This window comes from Solanum pennellii, chromosome 10 (genome assembly GCF_001406875.1).
Source record: "Solanum pennellii chromosome 10, SPENNV200".
Lineage (NCBI taxonomy): Eukaryota > Viridiplantae > Streptophyta > Magnoliopsida > Solanales > Solanaceae > Solanum > Solanum pennellii.
The window spans coordinates 75,895,601-75,905,362 of NC_028646.1; the positions used below are offsets into that span (position 1 = coordinate 75,895,601).

At 34.3% G+C, this 9,762-nt stretch overlaps 1 pseudogene; it reads left to right on the forward strand.

The window, feature by feature from the left end:
• Positions 1–539: 539 nt before the first annotated feature.
• Positions 540–9,229, forward strand: LOC107001591 (annotated as a pseudogene).
• Positions 9,230–9,762: the final 533 nt, after the last annotated feature.

Consider the following 9,762-nt stretch of genomic DNA (forward strand, 5'->3'; position numbering starts at 1 on the left):
TGTAACTGTAGTTTTATACTAAGTATAAGATATATTAGAACTATATAAGAGAAATATCACATATACCAATTCAATTGATTGTGTATAACTACAAAGAATTATACTTCTCTTTCAAAATTTAGTTACTCAATTTACTTCCATGTTTTACTAGCATCTATATCATTTAATATTTTTTATACTAATTAAAACAGGACACACGTACAACGCACGTGCCTAGAGACTAATATAGCTAAATATACCATGCTCTCTACATAATTAAAGGAACCAACAGGCAATAATACACACTTAAATTAATTGAAGAATAAATATATTGGGTCATATATCACAATTAGGACCAAAAGGAGAATTTACCAATTAATTTGCGATCAGAAGTATTACATGCCCCCACATTAGGTAGGTTTGGATGGTTTGTTCAAAAGAAAAATATTTATCTACATTTTATCCTGGGCCGTCAGCCAAATTTTATCAATAAATAAATTAGGTTAGAAATCGTGAAACTTCCGTCAAGAGTGTTCTGTTGAAAATTCGCCGCCAATCGCCGACATCTTTTCATGAATAGATCAGAGGATCCTCGGAAAAATCCATTAAGGTTAGATTACTACTTACTTATACATCAACTCATCAATTCATCATGATTAAATCTAATTAAGTAAATTGTTCCAATCTAATTAAGCAAATTGTTCCAAATGTAGGCACAAAATGTAAATGTAGTTTTGTTAGATTGTCAATTTATCGTAGTGCTCCTAGTAAATGAACTTACATTTCATAGATTTGGGGAAAGAAGATTATCATTTGTAAAACTAGTGCTTAAAAATAAATAAAATTGATAAATGAGTCTTAAAAATTTTATAAATATATAAATTGTATCTAGTTATTTCAGGTGCCTTGAAAGAGTAAAGACACACGAACTTAATTGTTTGTGTCTTCGAATCTTACTAGTTGCAAAAAAAATTTCACCTTTGAGTAGAACATGTTCAATTGGACATATTTTCGTGAAATTTTTGGCTTCGCCACTGATTGCATAGACTGGACCCATCCATGACCAAAGGTGACTAAATCACCTAAAATTAGGTGTGAACATGGTTTTGGTCATTTTGAAATCCGAACTTTGTAGTTATTTGATTTGAATTTTCGGATTATGGATTGAACTTGAATTTTTACTTTTAAAATGTACGAAATTTTGATTGGATATCAGATTTAGTATTACAATTTTCAGACATGTGAAAATCCAAAATTATTATGTTATATCCATATTAAATGTGTTCAATATTAATAAGTTTAATTTCTAAAGATTCAATAGATCAGTACTCTAAGGCCCTACCATTGTAATGTTAAGTCCAATATGAAATTATATTACACGATGGAAATATAATGTTCTCTGTCCTTATTAACGGTAGAAATTTGTATATTCTTAGGAGCAAAATATTAGATGAATTAAAATTGTTAATTGTTATGGCTTATCTTAGGGGCAAAATATTAGATGAACTAAAGTTGTTAATTGTTATGGCTTATCTTAGGGGCTCATGAATCGAAATAAAAAATATGAAATGTTCAAGTTGACTAATCCAAAATCTAACTTAATAAATCTAATTCAATTAGAGCTTATTTGAGTGTAATTTCTTCAATCAAAAAATGATATATTTAAACTGAAATTTTAATGTCCAATTTGAATGGCACAAACACCCAACAAATCGGTACGGAAGAAAGTATTGTCAATTAAATTAAAAAAAATCATTTAAATTTTAAAATAATCAAATAAATTTGAATTCTTAAAGTAAATTCCATAAAGTATCAAAATGTGAAACATAAATTGTAGAATATTTTCAAATAAATAAATTATTAACATAAGAAAGTTAAAAAAAAAGGGTACAGTTGGTTAGTTGGGTGTGTTAGTTGGTCTTATCAAGTACTTGGGAGTGCAATTTCGCGCGTCTTTTAGTTTTAAAAGTGAAAATTTTCTAAATTTCTCAGAATTCTCTGTTAGGATCGAATCCACACACACTTGATGAACTTTCAAGAGAAAGAGATGAGAGATCTAGAGAGAGAAATCAATATTTTGTGGTAACACCCCGTGAGTAAACTTCCACGGCGGTGGGGTATATTTATATTAATAAATCAGAGTATTTTTAGTTACAGAGAATAAATGAACAATAAATAGTACACTGTAATTTTCCCTTTTCTTCTCCAGTTGTCACTGTAAATTCGATTTCGATACAATTGAAGTTGATTCTATAGGTATATTTGGTTGAGATAACTGTCTGATCATCGATTTGGTAAGTGTACATTTTGTCGATTTTTGCTGCTGTGATTGTCTCTCTATGTAATATATCCTCGTATTTACGGACTTGTAATTGATCAGGCGTGATTCCTCTGTACTTTCTGCTGAGCGATTTTGGTCTCTGTGAATGTTTTCCTTGTTTGATTTTAGTGTTTAACTCGTCGAATTTTGATTCACCTTGAGTTGTATCATATGCATTTAGTGATGGAAAAATAATTCTAGTATCTCATATAGAAAAATTCATATTGTTGTCTAAGATTCATTCCTTATTATGACAATTCCTTAATATTCATTTAATCATCATATTCGTCAAGAAGGTTTTTTCCGTATTATTTCCAACATTTAGCTGTTGATGTGAATTTGGACATGCTTTGTTGGAATTTATATTTGAGGTCTCGTTGGTACTAATTATTTTGATGGTTTAATTGCTGTGCTTTGTGTAGCTTAATTATAGTAGTAGCTCTATTTTTTCATTTACAGCTCTGATGATGATTTAGTTCTGTTCATATGGATTTTTCAGGATGTGGGAAAAGAAAAGAACCTTTAGAAATCTGCCAAGAGATCAACTAGGCGGTGTTATATTTGGTTGCAAGAATGATACAATAAGAGAGTGTCTCGAAAAGCAACTAGTAGGTCAGTTGTTCGGCCCTAATATATTGTCCTTCGATAGGAAATTGGGTTGTTGTTACTCAATTATATACATTTTAAAATCTTTGACAGGTTCGCCTAGAGCACACTTTACATATGTGAAAAATGTAAGTCCTGGTTTGCCAGTGTTCTTGTTCAATTACGACGATAAGAAGCTCCACGGAATCTTTGAGGCTGCAAGTTCTGGTCAAATGCTAATCAATCCATATGCTTGGAATAAAGATGGTGATGAAAGAACACCATTTCCTGCACAGGTTTCATATCATTGTTTCTTTTTGGCTTTATCTGCTTATGTTGATGCATGCCGTGTTGGCAAAAGATATGAACGACTACTCGAATAAGATGTTAACAGAGTGAAACTTGATCTATTTCTATTACTTCAGAAGACAACGCTTCAAGTCAAAAAGAACTTGGAGAGAAAAAATAGGGCACTAGTTTAGCACTAACCTGTTAACAGACTAACATCAACTAATTGGGACTCCTAGAGGTAGTTAACTGGAAACATAGAGACAGACCAACAAAAATTTGTCAGTACCTTGTTTCTTCAAGTACAAAGTGGGCTCGTTGTCACTTCTTCTAAATCACCTTGAAAGAATGAGTCAATGTTGCTATACCATGCACGTGGAGCTTGCTTTAGCCCGTAAAGAGCTTTTCTTAACTTGTAGACTTTATTCTCGTTGCTAGTAATCATAAAGCCTTGAGGTTGTGAAACATCCTCATTAAACATAACATTTCTACATATGATTACTTTCCGTCTTACCAGTTTATATAAACAATATGCTTTGGATTGAAGACTATAGCCAACAAAAATGCATTTTGTAGATTTTTCATCAAGCTTAGAGTGAAAATTAACCAAAGCATATCAGCAGGAGCGGCTCCAGTAAATCAGTGGCCTAAAGCCAAATTCAAATGGAGGCCTTAAATTTGAATATATATTTTTATAAGTTTTATTACAGTCAATAATTTAATCTTTCTTGAAACATAGTATTCATAATTTGTCAAACTTCTATTACTTCTTTACTCTTTTATATAAAAAAAATTATTTACAAATAATATTCGATATTATTTTTTTAAAAAAGACTCATAACATATTATTTTTTAAAAAACTGAGGCCCCTCAAATTTTGGGGCCTAAGGCGATTGCTTTTTTTTTTTGCAAAGCTCTAGAGCCGCCCTTGAGCATATGCTATACAACCAAAGATGCTTAAGTGTGGGGCTTCTTACCATTCCAAGCTTCAAGAGGTGTTGTGTTCCAAACGACCTTTGTGGCGAGATATTCAAAAGATATACATCAGTTGCAACAACTTCTCCCAAAAAATAATCTGCCAGGCCCTTTGAACTTCGAGCCATTTCCACTACCTTCATATTCTTCAGCTCGGGCACACCATTTTGTTCTGGTGTATATAGTGCTGTAAGTTCCCTGCGAATTCCATTCTCATCACAAAACAAATTAAAATTATTAGACTGAATTCACCACCTCCATCGGTACAGAGTGATTTTATCTTGTTGCCACTTTGGTTCTCTACAAATGCCTTAAATATCTTGAAATTCTCAAAGGTTTAAGATTTAAATTTCAAGAAATAAACCCAACTAAAACAGCTGTAATAATCAGTAAACATCAAAATTTCGAGTTCCACCAAGGAATTCCATTTTCATTGGTCCGCACAAATCAGCATGCACTTGTTTGTCATCTCCTAGTCGCACCTCACTAGTCTGGGACTCATCAAGATCTCTGAATAGAGACTTCGAACTTAACATGTGATTTGAGCATCCTCTATCAATTAACCACACAACATTTGCACTTTCAGAATTTGGGAACCAGCCATAAACAACTTACTTTCTTCTTCCACATTTTGAGTGAAATTAGCTTCCTTCTGCTCATTTTTCTGCTACGTCCAACAGTCAACTTCTTTGTGGCCAAATTTCTAACAGTATAAACATTGAATATTGCTCTTGTACTGACGGAATTCACCAATTTGGTTTCTACCTCTGCCGCTACCACCACGGTCTTGACCACGAAAATTACCTCTGCCATGTCCACGCCGTGCTGAGTTTTCTGCTTTTCCCTTGTAGCCAAACTTCCCACTTAGCCTGGAATGCCTTCTCTTGAACTTTCTCAGGGACCTATTTATCCTATCTTCATGAGCTAGCAAGGAACTCATTATTTCATCGAAAGAATAGGTAGATAGGTCCTTAAATTCCTCAATTACAGTAACAACATGCTCAAATTTGGTGGTTAAACTTCTCAGCACTTTAGACACAACAATCTGATCAATCAATTTTCTCACCATAGGACCTCATCCTAACATAGCAGATGTTCTAGACAAATATCCTTGCACAGATTCATTTTTATTCATGAACAATGTTTTAAAATCACGTGGGAGAGTTTGTAATTTAATAGTAATTACCTTTATCATCTCCGAAGTTCTCTTGCTTCAGGATCTCCCATGCTTGTTTGGAAGTCTCAGCTGCTGATATGCGAGGAAATAGAACTTGGAAAGAAACAATGCTAGAGAAAAAATAGGGCACTAGCTAGTTTAGCACTAACCCATGACCTACTAACTCACTATTCACTAACATCAACTACTTAGGACTCCTAGAGCTAGTTAACTGGAAACATAACTAAAAGTACTGCCACTAACAGCATCATACTTTTGCATCAGTCAACTGACACGCTGGTGTTATATTATAGGAAGGATTTTTCTACTGAAACTTCACTTTTTCTTTTGAAGGTTCAGATACGTGTCCGTCTGCATTGCGAACCACTGCCAGAAGATGTTTTTAGACCAATAATTCAGGACAACTATTTTAAGGAATATCATTTCTGGTTTGAGCTAGATCATGCTCAATCCAGTAAATTGATATCACAACTGTCATTCCATGCATATTCTCCGAGTAGAAAACCAAATTATCCAGCACCCCGGAGAACTATAATCCAAACATCACCTGCGAATAACAAGATTGCAGAAAATAGATTTTCTGAACCGCAAAACTTGAAATATAAGCAATCTATTTCCATTGATTTTCAAGGTGCATCGGATGAGAAGAATTATATATATATGAAACTTAAAGAAATAGCTCGTAATCGTGAATGGCCAGCGCTCTCAAGAAAAGGGCATGCAGAGGAAAACACCAACAAAGGGATAAGTTATAATGATGCTAGGATTGATCAAGAAGGTTTGATGGAACAACCTCCTGGAGAAGAGAATAATGAAGAAGGCGATTGTGACTTGGCTGGTTGTCCTCCTTTTGTAGCTCAGGTTCATCATCTTCTTGTAATATGTACCAATTTTCATTAACCATGATAGAATTTTTGATATCTTATATGATTTCAATATCTCTGTTGTTGCAGCTGGTGAAAGAAGTGAAAGAACTGAATGCTTTTAAGGAAGAGCAAGCCCAAAAACTGACTGGCCTGGAGAAGAAGCTGGTAAACCTTATATCTGTGTATAATTTCGGTCTTAGGGTAACATATCAATTCTATACTAAAACAATGGAAGAGTGACATTTTTAAAAAAAATTTCCTAGTCTTTATATATATGTTGGAATAAGATCTGCAAACAAAAATAGGATCTTTTAGTACCAAGATATCAATAGGTGATAAAAAGGAATTTTGTAACAAAATTAGGACTATCGTAGCTTATAAGTAGGTAATCATTGAACAACATAAGCAAATTCAAAAAGGAGCTTGAGATTCTGCTTCTTCTTTTAAAGTAGATGAAATCATGATAATAATTAAGCCATAGAATTTGGTGACTTCAAGATTCAGGATGATATACCAAAGAAATGTTAGTATGATTTCTAAAGAGGAAATAAAAGATTATCATCACGTAATTTCAGGTATATAACTTGACAGGGAAAAGTATTATTGAACATTAGTTGCTATTTACTGTACAAAGAGTTAACAAACAAACTAATAGATATTGAATATTTATAGGAGAGATTATACACTTTATGCGAGGGATAGGGCTGATCTGTATGGAGATGGATTTTCTGAACATTCTTTTATTGTTCCGGGAGGGGATTATTATTATAAATATACATCTTATACAGTAAAGAAAGCATCTTAGCTCATATTGAGTTTCATGTTTAAAAGACTCTTATTGGTGTTGGGGAAATGGAATGCTGCCAAGAAGTCTGCATTCTGTTCAACAACAGTGATTATTCATTTTACATTCGGAGACTGTTCAGTTTGGGTATAAGTTTGCTTATGCAAATATCGTTTCTATATCCTACTTGGTAGAAGTCTTTGCATCCTATACAGACTCTTCCATGTTTAGGACACTCTTATTGTTGTTTGGGAGGAATCAGAAAATGTCCCTTGACCAAAAGGGAAAGACCTTAGATTCTTGATCCATAAGGCTTTATCAAATACAAAAAAAGATGTATGTATCAGTGTGTATTCTTATGCCGATTTCAAGGATTTCAATAATTTTCCAATTTGATGCTTCATATTGTGTCTGTTCTCTTTCTAAATGATTTACTGGTTTTTGTTCTCTTCATACCTACCTGAATACATGATGTGTCTGCAGAAGTGAAACTCTGATGTTTTCCCCCTTTTTTATTTCCTTGTCCTCACATGGAATTCAGGCTAATGCACAAGAAGAAATCAAACTGCTAAAAGGTAGATGTGTGATGTTGGAGTCCACAAATCCCTCTCGTACACACGATAGTAAAAATGTGGTTGAGTCAGCCGATATATTGTGTGATGAATCAATCATCCTAGCTGGAGGATTTGATGGTAATCGCTGGCTATCGGCCTTGGACTTGTACTCACCTTTGGGTGATGTTTTGAAGCCACTTAAGCCAATGAGTTCATTTCGGTCGTATTTTGCAATTGCAAATCTGAATAGAGAAGTCTATGTATTTGGTGGCAAATTTGAGAAGTTGTGGGACGACACAGGTAATGCCATTAGTCCCTCCCTTCACATACCCTACTCCCCCTTTCTCTTAAGTTGCTGATACTGATGCCACTCTATTCTTGTGAAGCTGAATCATATAACCCAGCCAATGATATGTGGACTGTGCATTCTAATTTGAAAAATAGAAAGAGTAACTTATCTGGAGCTACTTTGAAGGACAAGATATTTGCAATGGGTGGTGGAAATGGGACTGAATACCTTGCAGAAGTTGAAATGTATGATCCTCAAGTAGGTCGATGGATTCCTTCACAATCCATGCGGCAGAAGGTCAATTCTATTCCTTGCTTAAATTTCGATAGAGATATTTTTAAAGGGACAAAAAGCATGTGAACAACTTTAGACTTACTTGTTCAAAGTGCTCATATAATCTCCTCTGACATGATTGTCTACTATTCATGCAGCGATTTTCTCTTGCAGCAACAGAACTCAATGGTGCATTATATGCTGTTGGTGGATTTGATGGAGACAAATATTTGGCGTAAGTTATTACTGAATTGCTGTTTTCTTATTTCTTTATAATGTATGCCCCAAAGGAGCTTGACATTTGAGCTTCATTACCTGAGAAATGAGAGTTGCTTGTAGCTTTCCAAAACGCGGTCTTTTTTAGTGCTAAAGTTGTTCTGACAGAAATCTGCAACTTCTTTTATTTCATTGAATCGGAAGAGTAGTTGAGTCTTGTTTTTCAGTTTTCTGCTGTGTTTCTCCTGTAGCATATTTCTTATTAGCTTTCACCGCAGGACTGCTGAAAGGTTTGACCCCAGAGAACATGCTTGGACAAAAATTGAGAGTATGAGCACAAAAAGAGCATATCATGCATTGGTTCCTTTGGGGGGAAAGTTGTATGTTGACCTCTTCTCGCTTCTTTGCAGTCTATATCTTTGGTCCCATTTTTCTTCTTGTTATTCACTTTTAGCTTCATGGTTGTTCTTTAGATATGCACTTGGTGGCTCTGATGGATCTCAAATAATGCCAAGCGTTGAGATATATGATCCCCGTCAGGGAACATGGATGATTGGGGAACCTATGAACTACTCAAGGGTTTATGTAGCTGCTGCTGCTCTAAAGGAGTCCATTTATGTCATTGGAGGGGCTCAATCAGATAATGAAGTACTAGACACGGTACATAATATTATTTATTGTCTTGCTATGCATAGATTCTATTATCTATGTGGTTCTGTTAATCGATACTACTCTTTGTTATTGCAGATTGAACGTTACAAGGAAGGCACAGGTTGGGAAATAACCAACTTGAGTGGTGTCAGGAAAAGGTGCTTGTCCTCTGCTATAGTTTTGGAGGAAGATTAAAATCTGCATTCTTAAGTACTCAAGCTCGGCACCCTTTGTTCAATATCTGCTGTTTTGCTCTAGCGGATAGACATAAATGCTTGAAAGCATCTTAAACATTCCGTGAACTTTTCCTCCGTATAAGAAAACAGAAAATGGTCAAGATTGTAGCCAATGCATAGTATAGCTTTGTAGTAGCATGACTGTATTACAGACAGTTCTTGCAGCCTCTTTCTAAGGCAAAACTTGTTCACAATACTTCATTGTTTTTTCATCATTAAACTTGTTGTCTATCATAAAATCAGGGTATTGAGTGTTTGGAGGTTTTTGATGATCAAATACTTAGTCGTTTCTATCACAGAGCATTAAACGTAAAAACGCAATAATGTCCAACATGTTGAAAGAATTGGGAACCTGGCGTTGCTTTTCGTGTAAATATATTTTTTCTCACAGTACATGATACTATATCAATGCTGGTTTGAGAAAATAGACACATAGTACATGATTTTAGTATAAACTCTGAATATAATGTGTCTAGTAGTAAAATACAATACTGCTATGTGCACTTATCTTTTCAACTCCAAAAACAAACACCAGATTATCTTTTATATGTTTTTGTTTTACTGAATGG